This window comes from Crocodylus porosus, unplaced genomic scaffold, assembly GCF_001723895.1.
Source record: "Crocodylus porosus isolate Cpor-Errol unplaced genomic scaffold, CroPor_comp1, whole genome shotgun sequence".
Classification (NCBI taxonomy): Eukaryota; Metazoa; Chordata; order Crocodylia; family Crocodylidae; genus Crocodylus; species Crocodylus porosus.
The window spans coordinates 13,824,193-13,845,543 of NW_017728926.1; the positions used below are offsets into that span (position 1 = coordinate 13,824,193).

General features: G+C 39.3%; 1 protein-coding gene across 1 annotated transcript in view; it reads right to left on the minus strand.

Moving 5' to 3' along the window:
- The window catches only part of PRDM2 (PR/SET domain 2), an 81,833-nt gene that overhangs the window by 14,185 nt on the left and 46,297 nt on the right, over positions 1 to 21,351 (minus strand). The gene's annotated exons all lie outside the window — the stretch shown is intronic.

Genomic DNA, 21,351 nt, shown 5'->3' on the forward strand with positions numbered 1-21,351 from the left:
TGTATAACTGCAGACTGTAGCAAGGAATGAAACTTGACAAATTCTAAAGATTCTACTTTACAACACTTAAAGCTTAAAGGAATCAGCCATATTTAAACACATACAGCATGGGGCGGGGGGTGGGGAGGGCTGTTTTAGTGTTTTCCCTTTTAGAAAGCTTGTGTGTGGAGGGAGCCCTGCAGACCTATACATCCATCAATACTGCTGAACTGAAAAATAAATTTTAAAAAACTAAAGCAGGCATCAAAACCTGTCAATATTTTCTAGCTACCTGATGGAGGCTGGGTTAATTCTACAACATTTTGCACCATGAAGCATTTAGAAGTAAGGTGCCAATCCACCCAGGCTGGGAATGAGATGCTACATTGCAACTCCTTGGAAAAAGAGAACCTAGAAGGATAAGTTCTTCTATATCAGGCAGAGGAGAGGAGATAAAAGGTAAAAATCCCCCAATTCTGCCTATACAGAGAAAGATATTAATGAACTATAATGTTCTGACATTAACTCCAAAAATCCCTCACTAAACTATACAGATATTGCCACAATGTGACAGAAAGTAGGTATAACTTCCTTCTAAGTTACTATTTGGAGACCTATTTGATTAGGGCAAGTTCTATGACAAATTCCCATGGCATATAGTTTTGAACACGTATGCAAACTATGCAGACATTCCCTGGCTCATCTGGGCATCTTTGAAGCTCAAAACTATCTACCTCGTGAGAAAAAAGCCTGAAACTCCAGAACAAAAGCAACAACACGCTAGGAAATGCATTGCAGGGAATATTCCTGGATCAGGAAGCGAATTGCCTGGAAGTCTGTCCACCTGAAAAGGCACGCTCACAAGCGTCTGACATGCTACAGCTGAAAATTTTATTTTGGATTAATGATATTTGCTAAAATTTGTGCGTGTGTGTGTATTTTTCCCCCCAAAATACAGAACTAAAACTCCAGACAAAAACACAAATCAAAATTAGATAAAAATATTATCCCTGCTTTCTCTACTACTACATGCAGCTAAACAAATAACTACAAATGTACTCCACATCCAATAAATATCACTGAGGCCAGGACATCTTTGCTGAAAGAGCAATATTGACCAGGGGGGCAGAATTTTGGTAATATTCCTATACCAGCAGAACGTCGCAAGTTAGATGCAGCTTTTACTAGTATAAAAAGGATTTTTTGTCAGCAGAGCTTATTTCACGCACTGATCCAGTACAAACTGACAGCAAAAGCATATCTTTGCTGCTTTGAATAGTTGTACTTGGAGGGTCTGAATGTACATGGATATAAGCAATCTTTTTCTAGCACTGAACTGCCTTGAGTCACCTACAGTATTCTGCTGCAACCTCCTCTACTGTCCTTTAAGTTAAGGTGCATGTGGCTGTTTCTATTTTGCCCCTTCCGAGGATCATGCTAAACTAGGGGGTGCTCAAAGCCCCAGCCCATGGGCCAGATCCAGCCCCCGTTTCCTTGTCATCTGATCTATGGGGAGCCCCAAAGAGCATGGCCCTGAGCACCTGATTTGACATGCAGGGCAGTGCAGGGCCTGATCCTTGCATGCAGGGCCCAGGGCTGGGTAGGGGCAGCGCACAGTCCTGACCCCAGCACGCAGAGCTGGGCAGATGTGGTGCAGAGTTCCTGGTCCCTCAGGACAGCGTGGTCAAGATCCAGGTGTGAGGGCCCAATCCCCTGATCCGACCCACAGCCCAGTCCTACACCGCTCATTTAGCCCATGGAGCCAGAAGGTTGAACACCACTGTCCCAAATCAAGAGAATCTTCCATGATAAAGCCTTGGCCTTGCACAGGTCACACTCTTTGGAGACCCAAAAGTTAGAAACTCTAAAAAGCTTTGACAAAATGCAACCTTCTGACCCTATGCAAGTCATCTCCTGAGCAGATTCAGAGTTGTAGATCCAGTTTGAGACTACAAGGACCTTTATTTCTCCAGAAGAGAGATTCTTGCTACACTGCAAGCTGAAGATAATTGCAAGGATTCTAGGCACTAGAAATAGTGTTCACATTCTAGTAACAAAGGTCAAAATTCAGAGCTGATGAAATCAGGAGCAACCTGACTGTCAAGAGAAAACCAATTAAATCTGGCTTGAGTTTAATCCGAAGGGCTATACAGAAAAGATATACACGAGAAATGCAATGGTAGATAGAGGTTTTCAGAAAGAACAGAAACAGCACAACTAGCAGTATTTGCAAGCAACTGGTTTGCCTTGCCTCCATCATAAATTAGGAGAATTATAGATACAGATATTTGCTTCAAATTATACAACTTTTTAACCACAACTAGAAAGGCAAGTATTATACACAAAGAGGTAAATAGGCATTTACTACAGAATGCTTAATATACAGCTAAAGATGGCAGTCTGGTGCTGATACCTGACATCTTTTATGCACAGTGGGCATGTATACACGTGAATATTAAGGTGACAAACTCCAGCAGTTTGCATCGGAGTTTACTGCACCGCACCACTGCATTTACACATACGCCCGACACCACAGCACATTGAGCTGGGGGCAGTGCAACCCCAGCTGGCAGGGGACAGGGTGGGGTGGGGGGGAGAAAAATCAGCCTACCAGCCCAGGGCTGCTCCGTCCTGGCTCAATGTGCTGCAGAGGCACTGGCTGGGGCACGGGGGTGCGTCAGTGTGGGCCTCGCCGGCAGGCAGCCCCTGCACTGGGGCCGGATGGGGTACAAGGGTGCTTCATCCGCATATACACATGTACTGTGGTGGAATAACTCGGACCATCGGCTAGTACTTGTATCTAGCAATACAAACCTACAGTGGAGTTAATTAGTTTATTCCAGCCTAATAGCTCAGCTTGTATCTAGCAATACTAACCTACAGTGAAGTTAATTAGTTTACTCCAGCCTAATAGCTCAGCTTGTGTACAGATGTTTTACTGCAAAGCTAATTAGCCTACTCCACAGTAAACAGATGCACTCAGTGTAATGTGGTTTTAAACTCAGGACTCTTACCCCTCCTGAGAATGAAAATCTCAGCACTGTTTCTGTTAGACTTTAGCAGCTAATAGCAGTAGATCAGTACAGAGCAAGTGAGCGTACAAGCAAAGGAGGAGGATGGCTGTACAAAAGTCTCATATGTGCACAGGCTCAACTCTACAGCTTGGCAGGGGCCTGAACTACCATAGGAATACGATATGTCCAGTAATTGCCTCAAGTTTGTCAAGGGTTACTAATAAGCTCCAAAGCAAACTTTCAGCCCTTAAAAAGTAAAAAAAAAAAAAAAAAAAAAACCTAACTGCAAGGTAAGGTCCACAAAAGGACTGCTAGCCTCAACATTTAAAATTCTGTAGATGTCAAAATTTTACAGTGACTAAATTTGCTAAAAAAAATAAGCAGATGAGACACAAATACCATAACTTCTGTAATCTAAACACCACATACAGTAGCACAACATTAACAGAGAGGTCTTCTGCTACAACAGCATTCACCCGGAAAGAATAAACCTTGACTGATCAAACTATTTTCTCCTGTACGGTAACTCACCCGATGCCTTCCTACTGCTACTCTGGAGATTTAAGACTACTTCTCCATCCCACAAAGGAAGCTTAACAACAATGAAAATTAGCTCCATATGCATGCATTTTTATCACACACACAGAAAGCAGCCACCTGAATGATAATACATAAACTCTGGCAATTTTGTAACAATGAAAATTTATGGTTTAATTTTTTTCTCCCTTCTGGAAAGGCCATGCCAAAATATCCGCTTACTCTCTTGTACCCATCAACTTTGGTCTAACTTATTTAACAAGTCATATTTTGTCATATAGTCCATGTGGTAGTACTGTTTGGGATGTTCCTCATATGTTACAACTGCTAAAGAGTTTTAAAATGCTAGGCAAATATAGTTTTACCTACTAAATATAGAGCATTGGCAAAGAAAAAGGAAATGATATAGCTCCAAAGAGTCTTTATTTTTAACCACGAGTGCAGTTGGTCTATTATAAGACTAATTTTAATTCAAGCTTCTAGAAGTTTGCTGTGAACTTCACAGGCAAGTAAGAAATGTTCCCTGAAAAGACGTCATTCACTTTCGAAGTACAAATAAGATAATTGGCAAGGGCAAACAAAATTGGGAAGACAGGCAACAAAAATCTCAAGGGTAGCAAATACATTTACTTGCATGTATCCTGTACATTTTAAAATTAGTAGTGTAGGTAACAAAAGATACTGCCTAATCTATAGTATATCAAAAGGTGTTTCATACCGAGCAGTAAGTGCATGTTTTTCAAAAACAAGCATAACCTCAAACAGTTGAGATTATCTGCATAGCAAATGAGCTGCAACACCTTGGAAAAATATGACAAAATTACTTGTGGCTATTTAAAAGGAATTGCTTTATGGTCTCATCAAAACATTTACCCTGGGCATCTGAATGACACTATTAGAAAGTAGCATATTACTATTACACCTCACCCTGCCTTCCTATACATTTGGGACAAATGGTTTTGTGACACAGCAGGTCATTACCCAATAGAAAGATTACACTATGATTTGCAATATGCACAAGTATCATCACTACTATTACCTGGATGTCTACACAGTCTCTGAAAAGTGTAAAAAGTGCTCTGCATCCTCTGAACATGCCATATTTGCTCAGTTCTATGATAAGCTCCCCCCTAAAAAAGCCCAACGTCTTACAACTGCATGGGGGGGTGGGGGGGCGGGCAATGGGCAGGTGGCAGCTGTAGCTCAGGCTCCAACCCCTACCTGGGTCCAGCTGTAGCTGCGGCCTGCCCTCCTCACCCCCTCTGCACCCTCTTCTCCCATCTCACCCCACCACCTCGCAGCCTCTGCCTTCCCATCTGCTCCCCCCCCACCTTACTCTTGCTTCTTGCCAGCAGACGCCATGAACTCTGCAGCCTGGGGCACAAAGCACAGCTGGTCCCACAGCAGTGTGCAACCTGCACAGCTGCTACGGGGGGTGAGCTGAGGCCGTGCTCAGTGTCTAAGGCTAGAACAAGGACAGGACCTGCTGGCACAGAGAAAGGGTAAGGGGAGGGGAGTGGGGAGCAAAGGCTGGGGGCAGGAGTGGCAGCTGGGTGGGCAGGCACAAGCAGGGGGCAAAGTACTTGACCTCTCCACACCAACTGCCTCCCCACTGCCTGTCCCCCTTGCAGCAGTGGGGGGGATGAATTAAAGGCAACCTTTCAATAATTAGATTCTATATATGGAAAATTACAATACATTTTTCCATGTACAGAATCCAATTAGTGGGGGGGGGGGTCCTCTTAAATTCAAGGTACTCTTAGATTTGAGTAAATATGGTACTTGCTTTCTGATGAACAGCCATAAGAACTGGAAAGATGTCTCCCTATGTGGTGTTATAATGATCAAAACGAAGTGACACCAGAATGCTCCAGGGTCTCTCGTGTTCTTGCTATATTATTTATTTGTATACCATGCCTATTCATGATTTGAAAAGGAACAGAAATCACACACGTCTTCTATATTAAAGATAAAGCACATACAACTGCGGTGCTTTAATTTCTTAAACATATGATTTTGTTGCACTGACTTATCCACAAAAATAGAATGCATTTAATTACTGTATATGTAAGAGGGACTTATTTATCCAGGATGATTTATAGTCTACAATACTCTCTTACAATGACTGAAAATGGGTAGATAAACACTTCTGGGGTTTATTTCCTCACTATTTCATGGCTCTGGCAGACTAATGAGTGCAAGTGCCCATGCCTTAATTAGGACAGAAAAAGGAGCATCCCAAGAAATACTATTATATCTTGTAGCAGCGAGAAAAAAACACAAACCACAAGTGCCTCTTTTGAGACAAGCCAAAGACATTAAAACCAACTAAAACCACATGAATGCTATATTGAAAAAGCATGCAAACAGGGAACTGAACAAAGGAAAAAAATTGTGCATGGGCATCAAAAACGGAAAAGATTATACTGTAATTAATACTGCTTTTATATCCCTTAGATAAAGCATTCTGATTTGAAAATTTGCATCCTTTCCGGAAACAAAATCTTTGCCAAAAGTACAAGAAATCTGTGAGTTCTAGCAAAGGTCGTCGACAAACAAACAAAGATTTAGGGGCCTACAGTTTGCATTTTAAGAAGCATCTCATTGAGCTCAACAAGCTGTGTGCCCCTAAGTCACTCAGGGTCTTTTGGGGGAAAAAGTATCCCACTTTTGAAAAATTAAGCCACTTTCAACACTTTTTTTCCTTACGAATTGTAAAATAACCTCAGAATACCAGCTAGGTAGTGCCTTCTGCAATCTCCCTGTCATCAAATGTCATTTCTTTTTCCAGCATATCACTAGATAGATCAGCTTTCCTTCCACAACAAGGGAAATTACAACCCCTTCCAACACACAAAATAGGTCAGGTATGTTTATGAGTGTTTTCTAAAGTTGCCACGTGCACATGACAACTAGAGCAATCAAGTGTAAAATAATTAAATGTCACATTCCTGTCTTTTGGAAATTAAAAGAAAAACCCAACCTTTTTTCCTGGATCCAGCATATGTTATTTCAAATAGGCAAATAAACAGCATCAATATTTCACACCAGTTGTAAAATTTTCTCTAGCATTAAATACAGGTGTATAATCTATGTCTGAATCATACAAGCACACTGCCTCCCACTCTTCCTAATAATATAGCTTCCCACGGTTCATCACAAGCGTCTTGACAGCTAACGACACCTACACTCACACATCCTGACTATTTCAGGAAATATGAAATGCGTTTTTCTCCTTGGTTATGTTTCTTTAGACATCACTTAGCTCACCATTCAAATAAAAATACAAATACTTCAATGAGTTTTTCAGAAGTGACAGCTGTATGGCATCTTTCTGTGTTCACATGCAATACGGTTAAAATACATTAAATAATGTAACATAACCAAGAAACCCCCATAGAAGAAAGCCGTTCCAGAAATTAAAATTGAAGTGTCATAAATATAAATGCTTGCTTGCATTCAAAATATGTTACTTCTGCACTCATCATGAAGGAGGTATTTTTTCTCTTATAAACAGGCATAGTATAAAACTATGAATTTCAGATTTCTTTATTGGCAAGACATGAACTAGCCTCACAAACCTTATATGTATTGTACGTAAAATTGCCTTTTATTCAAGATTATTAGTGCTTTGCAGTAGGCTATGCAAATACCTTTTCCAAGAGGAATTATTAGAAACGTTGTCTCTAAGGGAAAAAAAAGTTGGTTTTATACTTCAAATAAGTGTTAGGACCACTTGTGATTTTCATCATTGAAGTAATCCCTAAATAGAAATAAATGACAACTTTACTAGCATTTTCTATTGTAACCAAGAGACCTTACATTCCAATACTGCCTGCACTAATATATCGCATTTTAAGAGCGTTCAATCCATAGTGCAGACACTAGAGCCAATATTTGTCATCAATGCGACTTAAGTACTGCTGCTGCCACTCTAAAAGAGGTCCCCTTTGCGATAATGAGCGATGAAAAAAGTTCACTGTAAAGATATGACCACATGAAAGTCTGAAAATGCAAAGGGGTTTATCCAAATAGCTATGTCTAAACAAAAGGCTATGGGTTCACTTGTAGAACAAAGCTATGTGATAGCTGTCGTACCCAGGAAACAGGGCTACCATTGTTTCTAGCTGCAGCACTGGGTGTTGTAATTGGACAGCTGTCTGGGAAAAGATGACCAAGGCTTTCCAGAAATGTGAAGCCCAGAAAAATTCCTAAAAGGTTTGCTACTGTTAAACTTAACATAGCTTCTGCTTGACCCAGAAAACATAATTCACCAAAACAGCTCTCCAAAAAGGGAAGAGACTCCTAGGAACTATAGGGTGAAGTGTGCATTATGCTGCCCTCATCATTAGACACTGCCAGTTTTGCACCCTTAAATCATCTTCCCCTTTATTTGTAAGAACAGCTGAAAGCACAAGACTCGTCTAGAAATGCTGACAGCCTGCAAAGATCAGAGTCTGTATTTCACAGAAATGTGAAGCATACGCCGAGAATTATTTTTGTTAACTCGAGCAACAATTTCCAGCCCAACATGTAACTGGTTAATTTTCCACTTGAAAGTTCAAAACATTACATCTAGATGGAATACATAACAACTTCAACCTTGCATTGCTTCTCACTGCCTATAGTGCTTCTGGTATCTACGCAGTGTACAAATTGCAGAAGACTCTGGTATCAGTTTTGGGTTGCGATGCAAAACTCACTTTACAATGCCGTATGCTGCTGTAACCTGCTGCGTAGCCGAGAAAGGGCCACCCCACCCACTTCTCTCTCAGTATTCTTGCTCTCTCCACATCTGTGCCATAAGAAACTGATAACACATTTTAAAATGGACAACCATCCAAATATTTTCACTGCAAATAGGCCTGCTGGCTGTATGAAAATGGCTGTCAAATAAAGTATAGTCTTATTTTATAACATCTCAATGCAAAGAAAAGTCCTTACATTTTCTAAAGGAGCTGAGCAAGAAGATACAGAAGTAGAGGTTTAGCAGTTGTCTAATTCCAGCCCTCAGAGCCATCTACAGTTTCAAAGTAATAAAAAAACCCAAGTGTGTCAGTGTAAGGTTTTCAATCTTGTACATGATTTCTAGCACTTGAGAAGACAGCACTGATATATCACTGCCTATTACCAAAAATATATATATACTTTTCTACACAGGAAACTACTATGACCTTTTTGTTACTTTGTTATCCTTAGGCTCCAGTGGACCATCTAAGTATATTATATGAGCTGTAAACTTCCCAGCTAACACTAAGCAGTGTACCTTTAATGGCCGCTAGGCAGTCAGCATTAAGGCTCTGCATTTGCAGGCACGAAAACTTTACCTCCTCAACTGCATCTCTTATATTTGGAAAATTACCGCCTTCCAACTCAAGTGACAATTAAAGGTCATGATGCAAATGATGGCTCCAGGTTACCTTTCTGGTATACAACTACTCTTTTTTTTTTTTTGTCTGTAACAAACATTGAACAGACCCATTATTTTTATGTGCATGTTTGAAGGAATCATTTTCATTCTCCTGGACATCCAGAAAGGAATACTGCTAAATTCCAGGGGATTTCCTCAACCTTCTTCTATGAAAGGAAGCATATTACTTATTGCTGTAACAGCCCCACTGAATGGTTTCCAAAAGAAACAGATTTGTACCCTTTCTGAGACCAAATGCTTTACTGAATTACAGATGCAAAGGCAATGTATAGCTGCAGTGCTTCAGTTGCCCAGTCAGCACTTTTCTTGTCTGGCAGCAGGAGCAGCACTGCACAACAGTTGGTGTCTTGGTCGACAGAAGCAACAACAGAAGTTACTAAATTTAAAATTTACGTCAAGCCAGGAGAAACTAAAACAGCTAGCCCAAGATTATTTACTTCATTAAAAAGGCAAATAAAATTACTACCATTTATTTTTTCAACAGAAATATTAGAATTCCTACAAGTAGCAACACATCTATAATGATAATTGACTGGGCAATTACAACTACCTTAGTCACCAATCAAATCTTGAAGAAAATATAACCCTGATCACGTATAGGATGTCCTTGCTTTAATTCTGTACACTTGCTACTTTCGCTGCTTTAGAACGTGGTTTGAAAAGAGCACAAAATTATGATTTGCAGTGAAATATATTTGGGGAAATTTCATCTGTGGGCAGATGAACAAGAAAAACTTCTTACAGGGGATGGCAGAGAATATGAAGCTGACATTCAACAGTTAAAAATGTGGTTGCCATTAATGAAGCTTGAAAACAAAGTCCACCTTCTTTTTGCAGTCCTCAACAAGGGCCCAGAGGACTTGACACATTGGACTTCTGCTTTTCTGCATCTTAAAATGAAATACTACTAGGCGGAAAGTCAGTTGCACAGTCAATTCTTACTCCAAAATTGGCTAAATTTGGGCATGCCTAGCAGCTTTGTAAATCTCAGTATAATTTGACTTTTACCTCTGGATACACACTGAATCTTGCAAGCTGCTTTAAAAGGGAAAACCAATCTTGTGTGTTAAAATGTTGCATTCTTAAGTATTTATTTTGTCTTTAAGCTTATGTATCCAAAAAAACCAACCAACTACTTTTGCTACGTTGAAACTCTTACGTATAATACCCAAGAGAAGCTTAAAGTGAGCCAGCTTGACAGGTGAAAACAATATTTTACACTACATGTTTTCTGAGCTCTACATAAGTGCTGTGGAAAATACCTATTTTTCTAAATTTGGAACAGTAGCAGAGTGCAAAATGAATTTATCATACTGTTATCAGGTTTAAAACAACTTCCCTTATTCAAAATTCTTGTTATTTTCAATAAAAAGCTGAACTTGAGCAACACAAAAAAGGCCTGAAGAACCTAGGTGCCTCATTCCCAGTGGCAGTCAGTAAGCATTACTCCCCTTCTACCATCCCAGATAAAGGAGGAAAAGCCCCCAAATCTCAAATGCATACTTCTCAAAACAAGTTTCTACAACTCAGAAACAGTTTAGCAAATCTGATGTATATCTTGATTTTTACTGTGAAAACAAGCATTTTTCTGGGTGTTATCTTTTAATGGATCCACTGCATACTTAAGATGGACTGAGACAAGCTTTTGAATGCAGCAGATTCTTCTGCAAGTCTCAGTTCATTTGTATTCATGACAGTCCATCTTCAGCGATGCCACAGGAGCAAATACTATAAATATTTATACAACAGCTGCTAAACTATCCCTACAGTTAATATATTAAATGGTCACAGCAATACTACCACCTCTTCATAATGAAAAAAATATACTCTTTAACATGCCATCAATGCTGTGAGAAGCTTTACGCAGACAGACTATTAATAATTAAATCTACTCCTAAACAGAAGTGGTTATCTGGTCTGATGAGCACTTGGATGGCTTTTGAAAATCCCATCCCAAAAAGCTAAAATGTAATGGTGATCAAACTGATCCCAAGGGAACATGTTTATGAAAAGAAAAACTTAAATACTCAGCCACAAAATACATGATGCTCAAGAGATTCCTAAATTCTTTGCTCAAAAGTGCTGTTTTAAAGAGTAGCAAGTTCTGTTTTAGTAATGGCAAATCACTTGAAAACGCATAAGGCTATAAACTGGCATGATTTCTGAAGACAAAAGTGACACCCATCAATCCTCTGAGAATTCCTTGCAAGTATGAACAAAATAGAGAAACTTAACAAGCTGAAAAATGGGGAACAAACAAGTCAATCTATATTCTGAACGAGGGTTAATAACAAGATGCCCCACCAATCCATGCCAGGACAGTTGCTATTCATTATTACTGATCTGATGAGGTAAACTATGAGGCAGATGGGGTAAACTATAACGTGGAAAAATGTGTACTGACAAAATTATTTAAATTAGTTAAGATTAAAGAATATTATAAAACTTCAGAAGTTTCAACAACACTTGTTGACTAGGGGAAGAGAATCTAACTTTTGTTCTGATGAATTCGAACTGTTCACAAACAAATCAATATGAAAAGGTTTATTGAGACCAATAACAAATTCTACTTGCACAAGTCTTTTCGTTTAATTTAAAACCATTCCTCAATGACTTAAGATAAACCTATATAAACCAGGCTAAGCAAAACTAAGAGCACCTGCACCCAACCTTAGTGCCGCTTTAACATCACGCTTTAAACTAGACTAATTCAACTGTGTGTATAGACAAGCTGAATTTACAAATAAGAATAATAAAACACAAAGTGTCCTTATGAACAATCCAAAGAAAATGTGTGCTCACCGTGCAATAAGGGTCAAAAGCAACAAAGGTGATGCCAAGTTTCATGGCCTCATCTCGACTGTTCTTGCTTAAGTACTTTCAAGGGGATACAGCACAAATCAGAAAGGTCTTGAAAAGGGCACTGAAAATTATTAGACACATGGGAAGAGGAGAGCTTAAAAGGATGACAGAAGGATAAGTAGTGACATGATGTAAGTGAACAAAAGGAAGAGAGTGAGAAAGTCAATCATGTCCTCCTTCACATTCATTTATTATAATACAGAAGCCAGGAAGCTTCCAATTAAAGAATAACATACGTAAGACATAATACACTGAGGGGCAGAGCTGTACTGATACCCAGCACATCCACAGGTGGTGGATAGAGGCATGACCTTCAGGGAAGGTTAGCTGTGAAATAAGTAGGGCAAACTCTGATGAATAAGTGGTTGAGGACCGAGCAATGACAGCACCACCATGATGTGGTGAAGACAGCAGATGGCAATGGTTTCCCTCCTGAAAAGTCAAATATATCCTTTGCTGGTACTGTGATATGGTGAGTACAGGTTGCCACTAATTTAATAAGCCTGCCCAGCCTCCAGCTATGGGTCTACAAGCCCTCAACGGCGGAGCAGGCAGAAGACGTTAGAATCTCAAAGGCTGTGAAGGGGGGCGAAGGCTGCAGCAGAACAAGATCCCCAGTTGTCTTGGTCTCCTTGCCACTACATCAAGGTCCCACTCTGCCAAGAGTCGTGTGAAAGCTGATGTGCAACAGCTTCTCCACAATAAAAGAAGTCATGCACAGGCATCTTCTATGCATGTACAGAATACATTTTCAAACAATAATGTAAACCTGATAAAGACCTCAATGAATTCAAAATGGAGAACATCTAAATGGATTATACCGTGGTGTTTAACTTCCAGCCCGTGGGCGAAATGCAGCCTACAGAGCCATGGTATCTGGGCCACAAGGCTCCGCATAGGTCAGTAAATTTGGTGGCAGAGGAGCAGTGGCAATTGATACCACCACACTCCCCCACTGCTAAAATCCCCAAGCCCCAGGCAGTAGGTTGGAGATGGGTCACATCCCCCGCCCCACATGGCCAGATCTGGGCCAGGCCATGCCCCCCTTCCCTCCGCAGAGCTAGGTTGGGGATGGGCCATGCCTCCTTCCCCCAGGCAGGTCTGGTCTGTTTGGGACTGGGCTACACCCCTTCCTTGTCCAGACCAAGCTCCCTTTGCCTGGGCAGCTGGATCAGTGCTGGGGGCTGCCCTTCCTCAGCCCCACTGCACCTGCCCCAGGCATCAGATTGGGACCATGAGCCAGATCTGGCCTGCAGAACAATGGGGCACTGCCTGTTCAGCCCACTGAGCAAAAAGGTTGAGCACAACTGGATTATATAGTAAAATTATGAATTCTCACATACTCTGGAGCTTATTCTGGACTCCCATGTCTGAAGAGAGTCACTTTCGTAATTTTAGAGAATTTACATATAAAAAAAATGTTTTTATTTTATTTTTTAAGATGCAGGTATCTTTTGTTCCTAAAAGTTAAACCCTGTCATCTGCTGTTCTGAACCCTGCAGGTGGCAGGGAAGCAGAAATGAATCATGCCAACTTCACTCCAATGCTTAGGGAAGCTCAGGGCAGCAGCATCAGAAAGAACTGGAGGCATTTCCAGGGAAAGAAAATCCAAGTGGAGATGTAAAATAGCAGAACTTCCTTATCTGCAAAAGTGATGCAGGAATGAGAGCAAAGCTCACTCCTACAGCCAATGGGACTTCCAATTTATCGGACATCTACAAGACAGAGCTTATTATCAAATATACAATCCCTGGACAAAGCCAAAGGCAGCCTTCTAATAGACGTGCCGACCCCCCACCTCTTCAAATTATCTGAGCGCTAAGAAAGAAGAAAAGTAGGACTCTGTTAGGTATTGTGTCTAAATTTTGCCAACGGTACTCTGGCTAAAAGTTTGAGCCACGTTATTAGATGTTATCTAAGATTTTTTCAATTGTTAGAATGAACTAGTGGAAAGTGACTGGTAATACCATCCAGCTGAGTTATTTCACATAATAGGATCTATTGCAATAAAAGCAGTATCAAGCATGTGAACCCTTATAAACTTAACCAGTTTTCAAAGCCCCTTTTAAAAAATAATTTCATTTTTTCTCCATCAGGATTTCACCCAAAAACTTATTTTCTCTTTTACATCTGGGACTAAAATCTCTTTAAAAAATTCTTTCTTCTGAGGTGGTGTTGTTAAAGTTAATTCTACAGAAAAAACATTTTTCAAATAAAAAAAAATACTAGTGGACAACAATGATTGATACCATTTGGTCATGATTTCTATCACTGATTTGCTTCAAAATGTTAATTAAGGCTTGCACTGTATACGCAGGTTAAGGTGATATGTTTGAATATTTAATAAACGTGCTGCTGGAGCAAAACAACACTAAAGTCTCGTGAAATGAAAGTTTCCACATCATCAAGGAAAAAAAGAAATCACAGGATATCCAAACAAACAACTAACACCATCCTTTTGTAATTTTAAATTTTTCATCTGTGACATGTCAAACACAGCTGGAGTTATAAAAGTTCCTTCATGAGAAAAATCTGATCAACTATGTTGATATTCCATTCTACCCCAAAGCTCGTGATTATTAATCCTGAAAGGGAAGTTAACTCATGGAGAAAAAATGTGGTTGTCTAATAAAGAAACACAATGTTATTTTCAATAGCTGCTATTCAAAATGGTTATTTACATAAAGTCTCATATACAACTTCAAAACTTAAAATAAGATAAATATCAAACTGAAATACAGCGAGCTTTAAAACAAAACTAAAAAACCTACTTTCTCTGTCAGTTTTTGAGCTTTGCAACAGTATGTTCCCATTTTTCTCCTGTTTCTATGTGAAAAACCCACGTACACAGGGGATATACAGTGCAACTTTTAAACAGTTACTTTTCGTTCTCTAAAGCAGTAGCACAAGGCTCACTGTCAAAGACAGCCTTATATAAAGATACTGCAACTATCAAGCTATAATTAGTCCAAGTTGCTTCAAAAGTGGCCTCAAAATAGACAACATTTTTGAGGGAAACTACATTTCGGGTCCTCTCTAAAATCTGTTGAGAACCATGTTAGACAGATAGCGACAAGAGTTAATTATTGTATGACACAAGTTAGGCAGCACAGATTATTAGTGATGCTGGGACAGTGCTATAAAAGCTGCATACTACAGACAGCACTATGAGGATAGCTAGTGTGCAGTTTAACGTGATTTGAGGTATAATTATATCCTGTCTATACTTCAATTCCGGTACCGTCTTTACAAACTCAACCATGTCAGGTGACCCAGCTAATATAGACAGGACATGAAGCATCATCACAGACTCCTACTCAAGTTTCTTTTTGCAGCCTGCAGTGCAAGGGAAGCACTCTACCTCTGTCAAAACAAAATCACATACTTTGCTCTCGTCTGCCAGCCTGACTCTGCAGAGAGTGGAGAAGCAGACGCACATATAGTTTTCATGCCAGACAATAGTAGAGCTTATGCCACAGGGGCTGCTGGTTGCCTGGATAAGTGCTAAGTGAAACACGGCAGAGACAAATACAGCTGAAGAGCACAGTGGGAAAAACACCACCAGGATATAAACAGGCACAGAAGGGACGAACTATAAGAAGTTTTATATTGTGGGAGCATAGGGAAGTATTAAAGCATAACAAAATTAGAATCTGTAATTTAATTAAATTAAACTGGCCTGATCTTTCCACTCTGAGCTACCAAATCAGTTATTTTTGGATCAGTTTTCATCTGCCAAATAATTCCTGGTTTAACATATTGCAGATTATTTTAACTGTTCCTTAACAAACCTTATGTGCCCACTTTGTAACCTGCAACAGATGATTTGGGTATACACCTCCCAAGTTCTAATATAAATGCCCCATTTCAAAAGAGCTTTCATAATAAAATTAACAGCAAAGTATGCTATAAAAACATGTTTGTAAAATAAGTAAAGCTTAAATCCTTGGTATAACCCCCTCTCCCCCCCCCAGCTAGCAATTTATAAATGTTGGAGCATCCAACCCAGGCTTGACAAATTCACCCAGTACCTGTTGATTAGAAGTCTAGCAATGCGTGTGTAGTATGTATGCCCCCTCCAAAGCTACAAGCCGTACAAATTATAACAAATAAAAAAGTTACGTACAGCATTCATTAGCAGCATATTGTCAATCTTCTTTTTATTTAGTGTGCCTGTATTACATGACTACACCTCTCATTTCTGTCACAGCAACTTACTCTTTGGTATACACTAGAATTCCTCTTTCCCAAATGAAGCTTTTCCTGTGTTATTCTTCAGTGCATTTCTTTTTCCTTCTCTGTTTCAACTACACTGAGTTCTTCCTTCCTTCTCCTATTTTCCCTGGAAATCTCTCCCCTCCGCAATACCTGCCTGTTTCTAATTTAACCCAGGGCCTTACAGGAAGCAAATTAATAATGTACCTTAGACACTGAGTGGTCAGGTGTATTAAGCCTACATACACTGAGCAAAGCATAATATAAAAGAGAGGAGCCTTCTACTCTGAGAAAAGAATAATGCCCTGGTTAAAAGTTAACTCTCAGGGGCCCAGCAGCTTCGAATGGGGAGATACCCTTCTGGGACCCTGTTTTTAAAGCCCCTGAAGTACACCGTACTGAACAGACATAGGTCTAAGTGCGCTATTTAGGGCGAGTACTGAGAGGGACTTGTTCTGGGTTATTTGGGACTGAAAGGCCCAGGTGGCCCATCTGACCTAAGCAGAAGTCAAGTGACAACTCCCATGAATCCCCTTTCAGCCCCAAATGCCAACTGCATGGTTTCAAAGCAATGACCATTTACTCAACTGATAGAGATTGTTAAAATCTAATCTGAACTATTAAACAGACAGCTTTTGATCTCCGACCATTTACTCAACTGATGGAGATGTTAAAATCTAATCTGAACTATTAAACAGACAGCTTTCGGTCTCCTTTAAAAAAAAAAAAATGAATCAAAAGCAAAAAGAACATAATGCTACTGTTTGGCTTGAGACAGTTTTCTGTGAGCCTTGGTTCACAGGACAGAAACGCATAACATTTTGATAGTGCCATCCAATGTCTTTTGGAGGATGTTTCTGCCCGAGGTTGGCTCAGTGAAATGGTCCGCTCACACAAACTGTCCCAGCTTTACTTACTGTCTCTTAAGTACATGGTTCTTGTGTAGTCCTGTGTGTTGTATGTCATAAAGGAGCCACACATTCGTTTCATTAGGCTGAGCAGTATCTTCAATGTCACCTAGGAAAGCTCAGAGAGCTTTTTCACTTAAGCCATTAATTTTCTTTCCCAGACTAAAATATACATACCACATTAGTAAAGCTTTTGTACGTGCAGGATGGCAGTCAGGTGCAAATAAAGAACTAACTGATCTGGGGAAACTGTTCCCAGTGACTGCTAAGCTAACATTAAATGTTAGAAACAATGGTAAATTATGTATTTCATCCTAAAGAGGTATGGGTGAGACAAGTGCTATCAGTCTGCATAGGTAAAAGATTCAAAATTTTCTAGAACAGTTCTAAGGACAAAAATATAAAAACTAGGCTTCATTAGTAGATGTAACTGGTAAAGAGACTGCAAGAAAAGAGGATGTACAGTTTTAACAAGAATAAAACTGGACCTTTTGTTTTCAAAGGCCAATGGGAAAGACTAGAATCAAGTCTACCCTGGGGGTCTCTAAGACAAGGCTTGACAATCACCTTGCTGGGGTCGTTTGACCCCAGTACTCTTTCCTGCCATGGCAGGGGGTCGGACTCAACGATCTGCTCAGGTCCCTTCTAACCCTACTAACTATGAAACTAAGTGGAGAATACCAGGAGCCATCCCAAATACTGGAACAAAGGGCAGACCAAGAGGCCAGTAAGAATCAATGCAGAACATACTTCAAAACTTACTTTTTGCATTGTCTCCATTTCAGCTGGCTAACTAATCCTTATCTGTCATCTGAATTTTTCAAAGCAAGCAAGTGCTGTCATATTAAAGTTTTAGATTAAAGGAAACCATTTTTTTAAGTCAATAGACTTAAGTTTGAATAGACACTGATTAAAGGTGTGTGCTAGGGTTCACCTACAACAGACCTTCATGGATAACATAGAGGGGCTATTAATTCTGCTAGCTAAGTTTTACAACCAACTTTTCTGAAGTAAACAGTTGTTTTAAAAACAAAAAAGATGAAATAATTATTTTATTGCAAGTTATTAAATGTCCATGGATGAGGTTAGAGAAAATTCTTGTAGAGAAAATGCATTAAACTTTTAAAAACCCAAATAGAAATGTCTAATTAAATATAGAAATAAAAAGCCGTTTAATAACTACACATTTTAGAGAAGTGAATAATTAGATACTAGTAAAAATTAGGACTGCTCATGGCAGCATTTTAACATGACACACTGTTGCCTTAAGTAGTCCTTCATAACTGTTTAAACTGTATACTTTGATGTTTCCTAATGAGTTATTTCTTAAGATCTACAAGGGGAGTAAAATCTGAAGGTCAGAAAAAAATGTTTGCAGGAGAATTTACTAATCTGGTCAGGTGACCAATGGTAATTCAATTTCACAACTCTCCCAAGGAGCTAACCCCTAGAAACTCTGTGAAGTTGGAGGTAAACCAGTAAGCTTACCTGACAGTTTGGCTAACAAGTTTTTCATCTGCAGACAATTAAACCATAGATCTTTAAAAAAAAAATTGAAATGAAAAAACTACAAAAGAAGTGGCACTGATTTTTTTCCAAAAGGAAATTATGTTCCACCCTCTTTGAATTCATACATATGATCAAAATTTCCTTGTATTTTCCATAAAAACTTTATAGTTGGACTAAGATCAAGTGTGGAGACTTTCAGATCCAAGAGATAGTTTCCAAAAAGCTAAATGTCTATGTAAGATGATGTAATAATGAAAACTGTTCCACAATATTAACTATAATGGTTACTACCAATGAAAGCAAAAATATCATGTTACAGTCAGGTAAATTAGCTTGATTTCCAAATAACTGTTGCATATTACACATATGAAATTTAACACTATGTACCTTTTTTCATCCTCTATATTTTTCCCAAAGAAATCCATGAAACAAACAAACAAAAAAATAGAGCTTCTGAGTATACACAAAGGTTAGAAAGCCATGGAGTCTTTACCATCCATCAAGATATGCTATAGCCTTTAAAATATGGAGGATGAAGCTTTAATCATGCCTCGAGGCCATGCTTTTCTATAATTTTGGCCTACTTCTTTTCAGTGACCCAAGACCACACAACGCCGCGATTTTATATTTATTTATTTACATATACGTATATGTATAAATAGACATATACACATAAACACTACGTTGTTCATGATTTTAAAGTATTGAGGGCCTAGGATGTATTGGAGTTTTTTGTTTGTTTGTTAAGTTTCCAATATGGATGAGGTTCACTGTATAATTATTTCTAGCTTAACATTTCTGTAAATTCAAGCAATTAAAAATCCTCATCAGTTAGCATTACCAAACAACAACAATTTTAAGAACTGCGAAATAAGTTACAGACTGGTATATAATTATACTAAAGCATTTCAATATAGTGAAGTATCGCCTTGGAAGCGTCTCAGTCTTGGATTTTCTGATGCATAAATGAAATTCTTTGAACCTGATTTTGTTACAGCCTCTTAGGTAAACAACATACTCCAAAACTTGATTTAACTTAACATACATTTCATAAAAAGCAAAAGTCAGCCCTTAACAGACACAAACTGCTCTTCTCAAATATGTGCTGAATTGGTACTTTCATAAAAGGAAGGGCTTGAATTCCAGACTTTTACAACCTATCACAACCCTAAACATTTAAGGCTCAGATTGATAATAAACTGCCTTTCAGCATTGTTTTCTTCCCCTAATCTGAAATGAATCTGAATTAAGAGCAAGGTATGTTTTCCTGAAGTTTGATCCTGCTTTAATCAAGTAAGGCCCTAAACTTGTTAAATTTAAAATTAATATTACATGTGTTACTCCATGTAAAAAAAAAAAAAAAAATCTCTTTTTCTATTTTATTCATTTGAAATAAGATCAGGACATACTGTACATTTCCTTGAGTTAAACAGACACTTTCATATTATCTACACATTTACTTTTTACATATTTCTTATGGTGACATTCAGGATAGCTTTTTAAAAGTGATTTCAGCCGGAATAACTACAACATCTGTGACATAAAGCTATGCCTCTCAGTGTGGCTGCTGCAGAAGTATTTTGAAAATAGAGCTTTTCTGTGCTGCCTCAGAATTGCTCACCTCCTCTCCTTCCCTTCCAAAAGCGGCAACTCGAATTAAGGCTGCAAAACCTGATGATGTTTAAAACTGCTACTATAAAAAAAAAATATATCAAACAAAACTTCCATATTTTTCACTCACCGTACATGACAGCTCAAATGACGGTTACATTTGTAAAACAAAACTATTTCTCAATAGATACCTCCCTTGCACAGTAACTTGCAACCCCAAAATAATTTTAATAACCACTCCACTCACACAAAATGGTGTTGTGGTTTGTTTGTTTTTAAATATGAAAACACAACCCCCAGACTTGTGCTCCAAACAGCAAGGCAGGAAAAATGTTAACACTCAAAAGGAAACCCAAGTGTTACCAAACAACATTGTAACATTTCAGTGTCATGGGCCCAACTTGGAGAGAACTCACTGTAGGCAGGGAAGTGCATTGTTACCCCCCCCAATCCTGAAAAGGCCATGCTGCTCTTTGCATCTGCTGTGCGAGGCCTGCACTATTCTTACTTTAATCCCTTCGAAAAGAGCTGGCTGGAGATTAAAATTTGCAACCAGCAGATATTTACCTCTAACCCCACCTTCCAGCCAGATGACAACTAATTCAAAATGAAAAAAACAAAACAAAACAAAACAAAAAAGCAGCTGAACAGTCCCTGAAAGCTTGCGAAGAACACGTTTTTCCAGCTATCGAGTTGGGCTAATAAAAGATCGACCCAAAGAACCTTGTCTGCTGAACACTGCAAGAAGCCACGGGCTCCATGCGGTTTCAAGAGCACCCTCCTTCCCCCAAGTTTCAAAAGTTACAGATTTTTTTTTTTTAATGCCATGAACACCCTGAAGCTGAACGCTTGTTTTGATCGCCAGCTCAGTGCCTCCCAATGCCTAGCGAAGGGGGTTGTGCCTGCAAACTCGCAAAGAACTTTTCCCACCCCCAAGGATTGAGTTGACTTAATAAAAAGTAATCACCTCTCCCCAAAGAACAAGAGCACTGCAAGAAGCCATGTGGTTTCAAAAGCACCTCCTTTCTCCCAAGTTTTAAGTTATAGATTTAAAAACCAAACCAACCCACCAACGCCCTGAAGCTGAATGCTTGTTTTGATCTCCCCGCCCTGTCCAAGGGGGCTGTGCCCGAAAACTTGCGGATTAGTGCTCTTAAACGTGCAAAGGAACTCCCCCCGGCCCAAGGATCGAGCTGGTTTAATAAAAGATCTCACATCTCCCCAAAGAACCTGAACGCTGCAAAAAGCCAGGGGCGATTTCAAAAGCACCCTCCAGCCCCCAAGT